General features: G+C 41.4%; 1 protein-coding gene across 9 annotated transcripts in view; it reads right to left on the reverse strand.

The window, feature by feature from the left end:
* Positions 1-16,322, reverse strand: part of LOC119653566 (neurogenic protein mastermind-like) — a 304,044-nt gene that overhangs the window by 11,308 nt on the left and 276,414 nt on the right. Inside the window, exons 1-2 of one of the 9 annotated variants that reach the window (XR_005249720.1) lie at positions 14,007-14,800; positions 870-1,568 (exon numbers count right to left, since the gene is read on the reverse strand). The exons of 4 other annotated variants lie outside the window; for them this stretch is intronic. The gene's annotated coding sequence lies outside the window, so the exon portion shown is untranslated. Of the gene's footprint in view, positions 1-869; positions 1,639-14,002; positions 14,801-16,322 lie in introns of those variants that run through there. 4 more of the 9 variants (XR_005249719.1, XR_005249717.1, XR_005249716.1 and 1 more) reach the window with 4 other exon arrangements.

Below are 16,322 nucleotides of genomic sequence, written 5' to 3' on the forward strand. Positions count from 1 at the left end.
AAAAATGTGCATAGAAAGTTTTTCACATAAGATGAACACAAAACCTTGATATCCTACGCACCAGCTTCCGGCATTCCGACTAGTTTGTATCTGTCCAAATGCAAAGCGTATGAGGTTGACTATTATCAATAAAATGCTTTCCAGATCAAATCATTTGTGTGAATGGCTTTTTAAAAATAGAGGGCAGTGGAACTTTTAACAATGTACACACGGAACTGTCGTGCATGGTTCCTAACATGCACAAAATTTTTTATATCTAAATCGTCCTTTCGGTTTGCCGACTTCTTTCCTTATTGAGACTTATTGACTGTTTTTGTGCTCTTGTGCTGCTAATAAGCCTAGAGAAAAATAACAAAGACGAACGGAAGCAACCATCATAGAAACCAGGATTCGAACCTAGGGCACGACTACCGAGAAAATAATGTCCAATCTCAGCCACGGATAATATTATATGTTATTCAAAATCCTGCATGAAAAGAATTTTAATTTATTTTTTATTTTCATCGACATTACATCAACGTCTTATTGCTTCAAACTCCACCCTCAAGAACGACCATCGCAGCAAACAAATCCAAATGTGACAAAAACGAAGTACTGAACTCGGAAACATCAACATAAAATGTATGCAATATGTAAAGTACATTGTTATGTGTTGAAACTTGAAGGGTTGTGTAATCAACAGTGACTGACTACGCTCACTCAACCATTTAGTGAGTGACGGCTCCACATAACATGTCCATGTTCTTATTTCTACAAAATAAAGTGATTCATTGCGAAACCTTGTGCGCCAACACACCATTCCTTGCGCTCCATATACCACAAATCACTTGCATATATTTACGAGTATTTCACTACAAACTGATAATTACCCAATAACTCATTAAAGAAGTATTTTTCCAGATTAAATCCAATAGCGCAGTACTCAGTGATTGGCTCCAGCTGGCTCCCTCCTCGCTCACGGCGTTATCATCAGAAATAAATAAATAAACCAAACATCACAAAGTAACACCAGATCACTCCGCCGCTATTCGTTACTAATTGATAAATTCACAGGTCTCACTTTGTCACACAGAGCAGTTATCAAATGGCCAGTTCCTGCTCAAATCAATCGGTTTAATCACATTTTACAGATACTACACATATATGCATATGTGACGTACGAGGGAATACGATAATTAGATAAATTTCTTGCACTCAGATAATTTTTAATGAAATTACGAAGGAAGATCATGAACGACCGACATCACTGAACAAATCTAGATGAATCTGAAGATATTGCGATAGTTGTCGAGTAATTATAATTTTTGTTTCAGCTCAAGACGGAAGTAGTAAGTGTATGTGGAGAACACTTTAAATGATCACCGCGTAAACAGTTACAACATTACATATTTCTTCCCGAAGATGCTTTTTTGCCTTTAATGATGTAACATGCGTGATATGAAACACTTCACAGTTCACACTCGTTATTTTGCATTGCAAGCGCTCTACGAACGTACATGAGCGTATTTACAATATTTCGCAGTCATTTCCATAAATAAGTTTTCATTATAGATTTTTGTTGTATGCACCTTTAAAGGTTTGAGGCGTTGAGTTTAACTGTTTCCATTTTATTATTCTTTGTGAAATATTAGGTTTTGACTTTCGTTCGTTGGCATTCAGAAAAAAAAAGTAAAAGCACAAGTACAAGTACATAAGTATCTTTTTTCATAATTCATTCATAAATGTGTGTATCTTGTTGATGATCAGATAACTTTCACGTATCAAGATTGAATGAAATTGCATTAGATATAGAAAAGATAAAAATAAATTCGCCTTTTTGAGTAAACTATTGTCGTTAACCCCATCCTCAGTGAGAATTCTAGACTCTAGTGCTAACCATTGCCTCGCGAATTATCCTCTCTTTCATGCTGTTAACATTTGTATCTAAAACCTTCCAAAAATCCCTTGGTTATATTTAAAAAATAATGAAAAAAAATATATTATTAACCAAAAATGAAAATCTTTGAATTTCTTATTATTGTAAACGGCGCCCAACGTGGGTCTCTGAAACTGTTATCTTTGGGGAGGTGGCACCACTAGAAAATAGCCTTTTCAGCTGAAAACTTCGTTTTTGATCTACCAGGTAGATATGCCTCTAATTTTTTTCCCGACTAGGCTCCATGAGCTCCCCCTCGGACCTTGTCGTGGTGGGGTAGCACTTCGAACCCACCCGCGACTCTGAGAAATCAGATCGTGGCCGAGGCACGGATTTTGAAGGCCTCACCTAATTCATGTTCCCCCACGGAGAAATCTGTGGAAGACAGACTCTCCACTTCAGTGTCAGTATCTACGGTGCGGTCTGCCAAAATGGATAGTACAGCAACTTCCTTAATGAGAGGAATTGGAAATCTGACTACAGCCGGTCGGTCGGTGTTACTGTTACCTAAGTCTTCTAAAATACGGGGGAGGAAGGCTCGGCAGAATGAAACTTCAGCCGTAAAGGAGAATTAACTACAGGCTTGCCTGTCAGAATCTTCTCCTCCGCGTTTACCCGAAAAAACGGACGAAAGAGAACCTGGTAATGTGGACGCAACTGATCTTACACCGGTATGTGGAAATATGATAGATCCAGGCAGCCCGGACTCCGTGAACCAGGGAGGGCTTCTAGCGGACGACGGAGGGCACTGCGAAAGAAGGTGAAGTTTCTTGGTAATGAGGACATGGACGTTGCTACACCACCAAGTGTGGCGATATCCAGAGTAATCGGACGCAAGAAAGCGGTGGAAGGTGAGGACAAGCTGGTAACCCCGGTGAGATCCACACTGAACGCAGCAGACTTTTTAGTTAGCGGCAGTTTTCATATTAGACTGCATTTATGCCTACAAACATAAGAGGTAGTCAAATCAACCTTCAGATGCCAAAGCTTCTTCCTATCTACTGGCGGCAAAACTGCCTCAGCATACTTGTTGGGGCAGTTGTAAATGCAATCCTAGAGAAGAGAAGCTGTTTGATTTTATCACTTCAGCTGGTCTGATGACAACGAATGTAGGATGCGCCCTAACAATCTGCACTTCAAAGTTGCTAAAGTTGATTAGAAACTGGCGAGTACTAGATGAAGTCTCACTCTCAGATCACCCTTACTTAGAATTTAGTCTAACTATTACAGACGAGCTCCCTAGGCGACTAAGGACACCTTCGACGATAGATGATCAATTGAAAACTCTGAATCGCACACTTTTAGAGTGCTTTGAAGAGGCTTGTTCTATTTCCCGAGGCCAACGTGGCAAAACGGTTCTATGGTGGAACCGAGAACTGCAGAGACTCTGGAAATCAACCAGACGACTTCTAAATCGTGCTTGCAAAAGCAATAAAGATGAAGACTGGCTATATTTCCGGAACTCACAGCGTGAATATAAAAGGCTCGTAAAACGTTCGAAACGAGACTCTTTTAGAGCGTATTGTGAGGAACTGGAAGGTGAAAGGGAGACTTCCAGATTGTGCAGAGTCCTTAATAAGAATGAGTCGGCCAAATTGGACTCTCTTAGAAAACCGAATGGTACTTTCACGAACTCCAGAGTTGAGTCTATACAGGCAATCTTGGAAGTACACCACCCCGGAGAACAAGTCTCAGAAGTGGGAAGAAGAGAATTGGCGGTTTCTGCAAACCTTCAACACGAAAGCGTTGTAAGGGGAATTGGGACACTGCAAGAGCGGTTATTAATAATAATAATAATCGTTGGCGCAACAATCCATATTGGATCAGGGCCTTGAAGTGTGTTAGAGCACTTCATTCAAGACCGTAACGGTACACTACAGAACACTGTAGGAGGCAATGTGGTCAGCAGCGGTTATTACCAATGAAAAAGCGAGAGCTGCTATACTATTATTTGAACACTTCAGAACCCCTGGTATGGTTGGCATCTACCCAATAATGCTAAAGGAGGGTACAAAGCACTTAGAGCAACTTCTAAGAAACATTTTTTGAGGATGTCTTGCTCTGGGCGGCTTTCCTCTTGGCAGAAGGTGAAGATAGTCTTCATACCAAAGCCTGGGAAGGATGGCCATCCAAATCCAAAGAACTTCAGACAAATCAGTTTAACATCATTTTCAGTGAAATGTCTGGAGAGACTGGTTGAGCGTCACATTCGCGAGAAGGTGCTAAAATCGCACCCACTAAATGAAAACCAACATGCTTACCAATGTGGAAAGTCCTGTGAGTCTGCTTTTCATTCTTTGGTTTCAAAGATAGAGGATGCAACTCTGAAGGGTAAGTACCCGATGGGAGTGTTCGTGGACATTGAAGGGGCTTTTGACTGTGCGCCCTTCCAAAAGCTCTGTGATGCCGCCAGAGAGCATGGTGTTGACGAAACTTTAATAAAGTGGATCTACGCTATGATAACACAGAGATTGTTGTGTGCTGAAGTGAGTGTTGATCGCTATTTAACAACGCAAGCCGCCCTCAAGGGGGCGTGCTATCGTCACTTCTGAGGAGTATGCTGAACTGCAGAATCTGCCAATACACGTTTAAACTTATGCGGATGATGTGGCTGTGCTGGCTGTTGCTCGAGATCTCGGAATGGTGTGTAGAAATACACAACACGTCGTTGATTTCATTGACAGTGGCTGTCTCAGGCATGAACTTTCAGTAAATCCAAATGAATGGTCTTTGTCTTCCGGAGATGAGGGGTACATCCCTTCAACTCTCCAAAGAAGTGAAATATTTGGGAGTTATTCTAAACAAGAAGCTTCTTTGGAACAAACATGTAGAGGTAAAGATGAAACGAGCTCTCACAGCTTATGGGCTGTGTAGGCGGACCTTTGCCACGACATGGGGACTTAGGCCTCGGGTAGTAATGTGGATATATGTTGCTATCATTAGGCCGATGTTCGCTTATGCGTCCGTAGTGTGGTGGGTTAAGGTGAAACAGAAGAGTTTTCGCTGCAAACTAGCCACACTGCAAAGAACTGTGGGTTTGGGTATCATCGGTGCCATGAGCACCACATCCGGCCCAGCTCTGAATGCATTACTCAATTTGCAGCCCCTGGATTTGTTTATTCAGAGCACTGCAATGAGAGCGGCTCATAGACTAATTCGATTAGATCTATAGGAAAACAATAGACGTGGGGGGCGCAGAGCATTGGGAGAATTGAATCTAGTTTTCGCAATGCCTTTCGATTCTCAGATCCTCATACATCTGTTTGGTAAAAGATATGATGTTATCTTGAAACGGAGAGAAAACTGGGACGAACCAGAAGAATCTGTGTCAGGATATACTGACGCCTTCTACACCGATAGCTCAAAGACAAAAAATAGTTCTGGAAAAAAACGAGAAGTGGGCTTTTCTTTTGGGACAATACACAACGCTCTTTCAGGCTGAAGTGTATGCGATTCTAAGGGCGGCAATCTGGATGATTGACGAGTGGTTGAAGGGCAGGCGCATCGGAATCTGTAGCGATAGTCAAGCTGCGTTGAGTAGTACTTTGATTACTTCAAAAAATGTTCAGGAATGTAGAAACCGATTGAATTCTGTTTCTAGATTCAGTACGGTGGATTTACTCTGGGTACCTGGTTATTGTGGTGTAGAGGGAAATGAAATCTCGGATTCCTTAGCAAAAGAGGCTTCAACTTTCCCCATGCCCGGACCGGAACCAGCAATTGGGGTGTCGGTAGCATTGGCCGATGCTGCTATCAAAAACTGGGAACAAGATTCCCATAATGACAGGTGGCGAAGCCTTAATGCTCCTGGACAGATCAAACTCTTCCTGTCAGAACCAAACAAACATACTACAAAGTTTATTCTGTCGAAAAGCAGGAAGACTTGTAGAAGTTTTGTGGGCATTCTGACTGGCCATAATTCACTAGCTGGGCATATGTTCAGAATAGAAATTATCCAAGACGATACGTGTCTATCCTGTAATGAGGAAGCCGACTCCACGGAACATTTTCTATGTGAGTGCCCCGCCTACGGACGCATCAGACATGAGATTTTTGGTGCTGATATGCTCCAACTGGAGCGGGTAGCATCACATCCACTAACGGAAATCCTGCGATACATAAACGAATCCGGGATATTCCGTTAGATGGGGGAATCGAGTACAATGGACCACTAAAGTCTGAGTGCTCAGAGGCTTTGCCTCTCCCCCACCTCGAAGACACACACATTACTTCAATAATTTCTTCTAAGTTTTATTTTAAATTCAGCAAATAAGAAGAAAAAAACGCCAGAAGTGCAAAATAAAATCAAGAAAATCTCAATTTAGTCAAATTACTGATTAATAACAAAGAACTAATGATCGTTCTTACAATCACGATTAATATAGTCACTAATCACATTATGATTTAATCGCAATTGATGGTGATAGTGATCACAACATGATTTAAATTACTCCTGATCAATCAATTAAAGAATTATTGGATCAATTCCTTAATTGCAACCAATTTAATGGATTAAAGGATCAATTAATACATAAAACAAATAATGTCAACATTGCCTATGAAGATAAAAATGGAGTGTTGTAGCGAGGTGGTACTGGCCCTCCTACAATCCTTTCTTTTCTAGTTTTCGCATGCCAATGATTCAGGAATGGGCGTTGGCTTTCTGCTAATCATGATAATTTACAGACATCCTCAATCCATTGTCGAGAGAAAGAGATTGGTTCATGATGAGTATTGGGTTGAAAATGGGGGTACTTAACATGAAACGCTACCTGATTATCCCCAAAATCCAAATATAGAAAATTAAATTTTTGTGGGTTTTGAAAAAAGGGACGGATGAGTACGCAGCGTATCTAGCTGGATAGTGACAGTTAGGAGCCAGGTTCTGAGTCCGACCGCTTCTAGTAGAATAACCTGATTTCATTCTAGGATTTCAGAGAACTAAGAAGAGATTCATTTTTTATTTTCGTATTTTTGGCATTTATATCTAGTACTATATAACAGAGAGCAGCCCTTTTAAGGGCAGTATCCCTGAAGGTACTTTACTACGTCTGAAATCCTCTAGAGAAACAATTTTTCAAATATACGCCTCAACAGAGGCAAATAATTTAAGGTCGTCTGCGCAAGGCAAACACGAGCTGATGAGAATGGAGAGGAGGCCATTGATAAAAAACAAGAATAGCAGGGGGCTAAGTATGGAACCCTGGGGAACATCACAGGAAGGAGAGAAGGAACGGGATGAGTGCCCATTACAAGAAACTCTAGAAGAGGAGTAGGAGGAATGGATGATTGGTGGGAGGAAGTTGAGTAGAAAGTTAGAGTTTGGAGAGGAGAAAATTATGGTCAACGATATCAATGGCTTTGGCGAAATGGGTATAAATAGCGTGTGCCTCCTAACGTGTATTAAGAGAGAAAAGAGATGGGACGGTATTTCACAACTAGTGAAGAATCTCTGCCTTTGAGGATTCTAAAGATGAGGAAAGTAACATTCTGCTAAACTTTTGTTGAAGATAATACAAAGAGAAACGGAAATGCGTTGTTTGCAGGTAGCAAGGAAGAGGTAGGAAGCCCATCGGAACCAGATCCGAGATTGGTGTCAAGATTACCAATGAGGAATAAAACTAAGGTAGGCGTGAGCAAGGGAATGGGAAGATATTCGGAACAGTCTGGATCAATAAAAAGCGTAGCGGGCGCAGAGTTTGAAAGAATAAATCCGGAAGAGAAGTAAGAACCGGGAAGGTCACAGGATTGTTGTGCAGAGTAGGCAGTGAGATTAGCAAAGTTGATGGAAAAATCGTGTGAGGAGAGAATGGCTTTTAGCACTGATGAGGGGATCAAGTGGTTCCCGAAATATCAGTATAGCAAGGTCAAAAAAATAATACTAGCGAATAGCAAAAGCAAGTCTAAATTATTTCAAATAGGTTTCAAGTTACCGCGGGCAGGAGCGGCCTCTCTTATGCGTGATTTTAACCATTGGCATCACAGTGGAGCGCATAGTCTTCAAGACAGAAGGAACAAGGTCGACGCCATTCTCGGAACTTCGAAGCCTCTTCTGCAATGCATGTTTCAGGCGGATGTTATTAAGGATCTCCGTTGTGAACCAAAGGACGAAGGTAAAGAAAGTTAATAGGAGTAGAGATCGGACAGAATATTCTAAAAGGTGCTAAGAGTTTATGATTACACGTTAAGTTAGATAATATGTGATCCCAGCTGAATAACGCTAAGACTGAGTTGAGACCGGCAAAGTTGGCTTTCCGGAAGTTGAACTTAACAGAATTACGCATAGTTTTGTCGTCTGAGCTCTGCTTCAAACTCAAGTGAATAGTAGTGAGCGACACTTTTGATATACAGGGATGGGCGGGCAAGTAGAGAATAGCGGCACACGGGGAGGTTAGAAAGGAAGAGATCGAGAGTGCGGCCCAAGAAGGTTTTGGAACTGTTGCAATTCAGGGCAGAGCAAGTGTTCACAAAAGAAGAGAGGAGAAGGGAAGAGTGAAAGAGGTTGTTAGAAGGAATAGAAAAGCTAGGATGATAAAGCCAGTTGAAAATGGGGAGGTTAAAATCTCCGCAGAGGAAGAAAGGGGGAAAGGAAATTTGATAGTAAGGAGTTCCGACAACCTATCAAACAATTCTTCGTACAGATGGGAAGGGCAAGCACAGGAGATGTAAATACAAAGTACAATAAACTGGAGGGAGTTAGACAGGAAGACACGTAGGACACAATCATAAAGTGAGCCAAAAGAGGAAAAATGTGTTCGGCGTGGAGTTGATTTTTTGGTCGCAATTAGAACTCTGCCACCAGCGCACTTACACGACGCAAACCGGCCCCTGACGCAGCGGAAAATGAAATACCCTTCGGAGAACTCCGAGTTAAGTATATTGTTGCCAATCCAGGTTTCAAAAATACAAGTTACGTGGTTTTGCTGAACCAGCGCGGTAAAATGAAAGGCCACCAGTTTGCTTCTTAAACCCCTTACATTTTGATAAAATAGACGGACAGTCAACACAGGTACATTGACCGGCGAGGCAGGTGACATATATGCTATACTTGTACGCCTTAACGAAAACACCTTGAAGCCAAACAACTTGCTGATTGAATGTGAGCCACCTTTGCTTTCTACGTAATCCAGTACCTCGTCTGTGGAAGTGGCGAACACTAGCCTAGAAATAAAGAGCTGCTTTGGTGGTGAAGCCATCGTTAACCCGGGGACGCTGGCACGACTGGATGAAGTGTGAAGTGAACTGGTAATGTCCTGAATCCCCAATGCAGTTGATGGCTGTTGACGAGCAAATCATGTCAGCGAAAAAGTAATGGGACCGCGAAAATTGCTTTTGAGAAAAGAAGATCGTCTATTTTCTTTCTTCTCTACTGATTTGCTATTCTTAATTAATCAGATCGAGTTCAATCACCCAGCGATATTCGATGAAATTTAAGTATACATTTTTATAGTTCGTACGAAAGTCAAGCTCCCGCTATTTCGCCTTAGCGCTATGATATCGATTCGAATATAGATGGATCTGGAGAAGTTAAACATTGACCCGAATAACCGCAACAAATGTGACTAGTCCGGAGATGATTGGAGAACAAAAAGTCTTAAAAGACCCTTTAGTCCTACGGGCGATTTCGCCTTCGCGCTGTTGGTGATCATCTGGAGTGTTTCCCTAATTCCAGTAATAAATTTAATATGCTTTCAAGGAACATGAGCTGGTCTCTCAGTACAAATATGTATACCACACATTCAGTTCTTCGCGGAGGTGTAGTTGGTTCCAGACCTATTTTGTAATCTATGCGGTTATAGTCCAAGGATGTGATACCATTTGATACTCGTCACTTCCAAAAACGTTACACCAGAGAATGCTTCAATTTATTCCGAATATATAGACCGAAGGCATACCCTCTAAAGTCCTTTCAAACCGCTCAATTGAACCACTTTCTGGGTTCAGGGCTATTTTATGGTACCAATTTAATCGCCCAGGATATATGGGCTTTTCACAAAACTATTTCCACGATAATCCTGATATCAATCTGATCTTTCTCTTCAGAGTTGTTTAAGCATCTGTGCACCGATTTCACTCGGACTGAAAAGTGTTATTACCGTTCGCTTTGAATTTACAAATCTGATTTCATCCACGATGTCTTCTTCTTCTTCGGTGAACTAAGAAGGCAATTTTCTTGGGTCGTTTCTCTCTTGACGATAGTGGCTATCTGGATTACTTCGTCACTGCCAATAATGGATTTTTTGCACTTCTCAAAGATTAGAATTCAAGCTTAATGCTGTGCAAATGATAAGTCTACCGAAACGGGAGAAATTCGAACACAGACACCCATGGCCAAGCGGGATTCGGGCTTTATCCTGTAGGTTAAGCAACAGATGAACCCTCGTCTCAAGGGATGAATCAAAATGCGGTGTTTCCTGCGAGTGCACACTACTGGGAAAATCCTCGGAACCTCAAGCACATTGCCAGGAACTGGCAATGAACGATCGTAGAAGTGGTTCACCCTTACATAAAGGTTTATAACGACCATATTTATAAATATTAACGACATGATAAGTACGCACTGACATGATAGTTTAGGTTTCGACGATAGTTGTTAGCCAACGATTCACAAAAAAAAACAGTACAGAGAGAAAGTGAGGGGTCCCGAGTCCGAATTGACTAAATGTTGGGCCGGACCAGTTAGAGAACAACTTACTCCGGTTTTTCGTGGTCCATGGACCGCTCTATTCGACCTAGGCACAAAAGATGGTTTTATCCACGGTAGAGGCATCTCATTAGATACTGCGTGACCGACAGGGTTCACCGGAGAATGATCACAAACACAAGATCAGTGAGAATTATAATGAATGAAAAAAATCGCTTTATTCAGGATTAACGTTGACCGAGGCTATTTTTTTCTTTAAGGGTCTTGTGTGTTTATCCAAAAAAGGCAGTTTTTGGAATTTTTAATACAAAATCGAATGGATCGAATTTTTAAGATTTTAAGGGTTTATTTTTGGATTTTAGATGTTGTGATATCACTAATTCCACTCGCTCTGTGCTACTTTTACAGTAAAGAGGAAGCGCCAGTTTAGAAATCAAATCGCGTACTAGCTCTATTTGGCTTGAAGGATATATCATTCAATCCCTTGAAAGGGGGACGCAAGTGAGAGGAAATGAACGAATAACACATGAATTCTCTGTGAAACTACACATCGACCTTCATTTATTGAACGGAGAGCTAGCTCCTCTTGTGGATGAAAAAGCTAGTCACCATAACATGCGGATATGGACAGTTCCTTATAACACAAGAGAAAACATTTCAGCAATCAATGTACTGAAACGGACTAAAGCCGCTGGCACAGAAATCTTGGGAATCCAAGGCCTTTCCCAGAAAATGGAAGAAGGGGATGATCGTTAAGATTCCAAAGAAGGGTGCCTGTTCTAAGTGTAAGAATTGGAAGGGTATCTGCGTGCTCACTCATATTGCAAAAGAATAGCTAGAAGATAACATATGTTTACTCTCTCACCGGATCCTTGACCTTGGTCAAATAGCTCCGGATTTTGAAAGAGAGGCAAGTGGAGTTGGACTGAAGATACATACCAACAAAACCAAGCTTCTCAGCAGAGCATCGAAGGCGTCGATCAATTTATATATCTAGGAAACGAGGCGGCATCGAACCAGAAGTTATCCGACGCATTGACAACGCTTTCGCTGCCCTGTCTAAAATCGGCACATGCAGTTATCTCAACACCAAAATCATGTTAAGGCTATTCTATGCTAGTGTCCTCTCTGTGTTGCTATATGGGAGCAGCACATGGAAAGTGAACTCCACTGTTACTCAAAAGCTCCAAACTTTCGCTAATACCTTCGTGGAATCATCGACGTACGCTAACCGGACACTATCTCAAGCGAAGAACTTGGTCGGCACACGTGATTTGCACTCTTAGGAACCGTGATCGGAAGGTGGAAGTGGTAGGTCACACATTAAAGAGGAGCGACAATTGCATTGCTGACTACGCCATGCAGTGGAGTCCACTTTCCCAAGATGGGGTGGGTCGCGCGTAGGTCTGGTTGACACGCTATGCCCCACCAAAGGGTGAAGAGCAAAAATATATTTGTATTCCCAGCAAACTACAATCAGCCAACTGCTAAACGCTTTATGGTATATGAAACAAACCCTATTTACCTACAAACAGTCTGTCACATACATTTTATGCGGAAAGGATTATGGAGTGCCAAGTGAAAGGACTTGATTAGTACTTTATAGAGCAGGTCTAGGGAAAGTTGCTGGCATGAGGCAACCTCGAAATTGCTCAAAATGCCTAATCAGAGAAGTCGAGACAGGACTAATTAGTAATGACGTAGAACTCATATAAAATTTAGGTCGCAAAGCATATCTTATCCCTACTCAAATAGAACCAAACAAAATCACTCTCCACTTATCATAGGGACACACAATTTTGCAGCAATATGCATATAGAAAGTTAATTTCTCATTTTTTTTTCCGGTTTCTGGAACTAAAGTGTAAGTTCTCCGGAAAGTCGTAGTCGTAAGTGTGACTGACGCACTACGCTCCGTACCTGTATCCTTGCTGAAAAATGCAACCACTGTTCACTTCTCTAACACATGGAGAACCACTTGAGTTTAGATTTAATTTATTTGTATTTTCAAATTTAGTGTTTAATAAAACCGTATCAAAAACAAGATGTTTTCACACAATTATTTTTGCACCGAGAAGCAAAGATGGCAAACAGAATGAATTTACGGAAAGAGGACGACCAACTCTCATCCAATCATCAAAGTTAAGCGTTGCTGTTGGTGCCTAGAAATTAGATGGGGGACAACTAGGGAACAATTTCATTTTTAAATTTTATTAATGTAATCTAATCTCTCAACCTACAAAAACAATTAAATTATCATTGCTTTTTATTGAGTTATACATCTCAATAATAAGCACAGGCGCAAGTGCAAAGTTTAAAAAGGAATATAGCAAATTGATTTATTTTTAAAACTCGTGCTATCCCCTACATCAGTTAAACACCGACACCCTAAGACTTTCTCCAAATATCATGATAGCAGACCAACACGATTTCGAATAAATTATATGTGGCATCCACACAGAGTTATTCTTCGAATCGATTTGACTAAAATTTGATTTTTCATCAAACTTCAACAAACTCGTCCAACGGTGCCATCGCTTCCGATGAAAAGCCAATTAAAACGAAGTCCCTTCTAATAAAATCCTTGAAAAAGTCACCTCTATCAGGCAACAAACTAAAGTGATGAACTGCCGAATTTCAGTACTCTGTTACGATAGACAGAGAATACCAAAGCTGATATCGTAGTTCAGTTGAATAACCAAAGGATAGGGTATCAAGATTTTCATGAAATTCGGAAAGAACTTCTTGATTTAAGACAGGATTTCTGAGAATTAACTTCCTTGAGATATAAAGTGAAGTTTTCATAGTCAGAAAACCCATCTTTTGTTCCACCAACATCCCAGGCAAAATCATCCAATATTTCTCGAGAAGAAAAAGCCAATTTCAGGAATAGAAATCAACTTGGCAAGTGATTCTAGGCATGCCCAAATAGACAAACTTATGAAAATTATGGGTAGCTGTAAATGCTTCCTGGAAATAGAAAACTCCATTAGTATCAATTCCGAAGAAAATTGCAAAAGTTTTGCATATGAAATTCCAACTAATTAATGCGATTATAGTTATTTAATAATGTAATTTTCAGTCCGCAGATCGTACGATACTATTTCTTTCAATTAGGTTAGGTGAATGCATTTACGCACAGGGTGTTGGGCTCCCGCAAGGGTACATTGTTGTACTACCAACTAAACACCTCTCCTTCATCAGATCATGCCTTGCTACAAAAGGATAACCTTCGTATTCATCAACTCTTTTATCATTTTTATTTGATCTTGTGCTTTTACTTTCATCTAAATCTCAATTTAGTAAACAAAAGACTAGAATTAAATGCTTTTTTGAATCATTTAATCGACTACCGACCAGAAAGTCCTCCAAAGGATAATATTATTTTAGCCTTTCCGTATTTACTGTAATTGAGAGTCCAACTTAAAGCCGAGTATGGCCGACCTACACGCAATCACTTCGCGCTTCACCACTCAATCACTTATCCAATACACCGCATTGTAACGGTGAAAAAAGTGAGTTTCTTCCTGACTGGCGATCAAAGCGCCACCATCAACTTCCGTCACAATAACCGTTTTTCTTGTCTCCGAGTCGCGTTCCACGAGCTCAGCGGCACATAAAAAAGGTGCGTAACGCTAGCGGCTCGTGCCGCGGTCAATTGCAGGCAATAACGCGGTCACAGCGGTAACGGACAACCGTCGCACAGACGCGACGTCTGGTGGCCAACACACAATTAACGAAAAGAAAAAACACGCGCCGCGCGACACAACATCCGCATCCGCTTCGCAGCGCGCTCGGAAGCAATTGTACGTGAGATTGCGATTGCGACGCGAGTCCGTAACTCAGTTGCTCCCTCACAGGCACAGGTTCTGGTCGTGTGTGCTTTACGTGTCGCTAGCTGTGAAACACTGGCGCTGCTGTCGGCCGAGTAAAGGCAGCAAACACCTTCTGCTTCTCCTCCGCCGCCATCGCCGACGCCGCTTCATTCCCGTTCAGTTCCGACTTGAGTTGTCATTGGATGGGTGCTGGGTTGTTGTTGCTGTTGCTGCCGCTTCTGGCACGTAACATTATTGCTGGCATAGCTGGTGGAGTGCGGCCGTTGGGGCTCTTCGCCGTGGAGCGCCGCACATAGTAAAGCACACAATGTACCGTCACTTTCTTGAGCTTCTGTGCTGAGCCATTCGAAGACGATACGACGCGATACGCTTCAACCAGACCCAGTCAGTCAGCCAAAAGCTTAGCTTTTCCTCAACTTCCTTCCTCTCATTGACGCCGTGGTGTGGAGGCGATGGCTGAGCATTTTCTTATATTTCTCGAGCGTAATTCGTGCCATGTCTACGTACAATTTTCCTACATTCTGTCTATGGATAGTTGGGAAGTAGGGAAAATCGGGGTAAAGTGAATCGAATACATGACGCGCGATGGACAAGGGGTAAGTATCGCAAGAAAAAATGTTATGAGGTAAAAGGGAATGAGGAGTTCACCCTGTATTCTTATCACTTGAGCAGCATTAAATGTGATGATAATGGAACTCATTAGGAATTAAATTGCAATAAAATTACAAAGGGCAGCTTTCCATGTACACGCCCCGGTTAAAGTTGGGAAGAATTACGGGAGCGACTTATCCCCTTCATCAGTACAAAGCTACTAAAAACAATCTTGAGCGCTTGCGTCATGCAAACCGAACCGACAACCTTGGACCCTTGAGAAAGTTTAGAAATTTTGAGAGAAGATGCGACGCGGTTATTAAACACAGATTCAGGTAATTTTCCCTCGAAATTAACAAGACTCGCCCCGGTAAGTGGCAGGTAATTTGGTTGATAGTTTAAAAAAACTTTAAAAGTAATTTAATTAATTAGTGAATAAGCATAAAAGAACCTTATAATCGCAATTGTTTGTAGTAGCTTTGTACTGATGAAAGGGGTAAGTCGCTCCGGAAATATATATTTACATTTAAAACTAAAAATTGTAGATTGGGGGAAGCTACACCTTATCTATCAATTTTAGAATATACTACAACTAGCAGACAAAAATCTAATCTCTTCTGCACCTAATGCTTAATATCATTTCCCTTTTTTCAATGTATAAAATAGCCAAATGGTTAGCGAAGGAATTCCAGAATACGAAAAAACAGTTTGAGGCTAAACCAGTCAAGGATTCAAGTGAACTGATTAGAATCTGCATGGAAGAAAACTTCCCCTTTGGGGATTAGTAATATAAGGAGCAAGCCCTCTATCGACGTTCATCAGCGCCAACTGGCAGTGGAATAACTTCGATCGGTCTTATGCTAACATATTGGAAGAAGTATTTCCTGGACATGCAAAAGGAAGAGAGCTACCATTCCTAGACTTGCTATTGAGAAGGCAACATAAGACATTGGATGTGGAAATCTACAGGATTTAATCAGATACCAAAGAAGTCATATCCAGAACTCCGCCATCCTATTAACATAGTATGCTGGTTTTAAAACCAGGTAAAGGAAGAGAATTTGAGGGAACGTACTTTGTACTATCCTCAATAAAACAAAAATAAAATGCTGAGATCAGGGAAAGAGATAAATAGAGTATAGTTGGAGTTATTCCACTATCCTAAATCCTACCTGATCTCTCTTGGTGACAGGTCCCGCGACAGGTCGACCAAGAAAATGCATCCAATGTCGTTAGAAACAAGATGATCGAATCGAGTAATAAGCCTCGGAAAAATACTAGGGCGTCCACCTCAGTCAATGCGGCAGGACAGACCTCAGTCCTGTCGAGAAATGGGC

Source organism: Hermetia illucens, chromosome 4, assembly GCF_905115235.1.
Source record: "Hermetia illucens chromosome 4, iHerIll2.2.curated.20191125, whole genome shotgun sequence".
Lineage (NCBI taxonomy): Eukaryota > Metazoa > Arthropoda > Insecta > Diptera > Stratiomyidae > Hermetia > Hermetia illucens.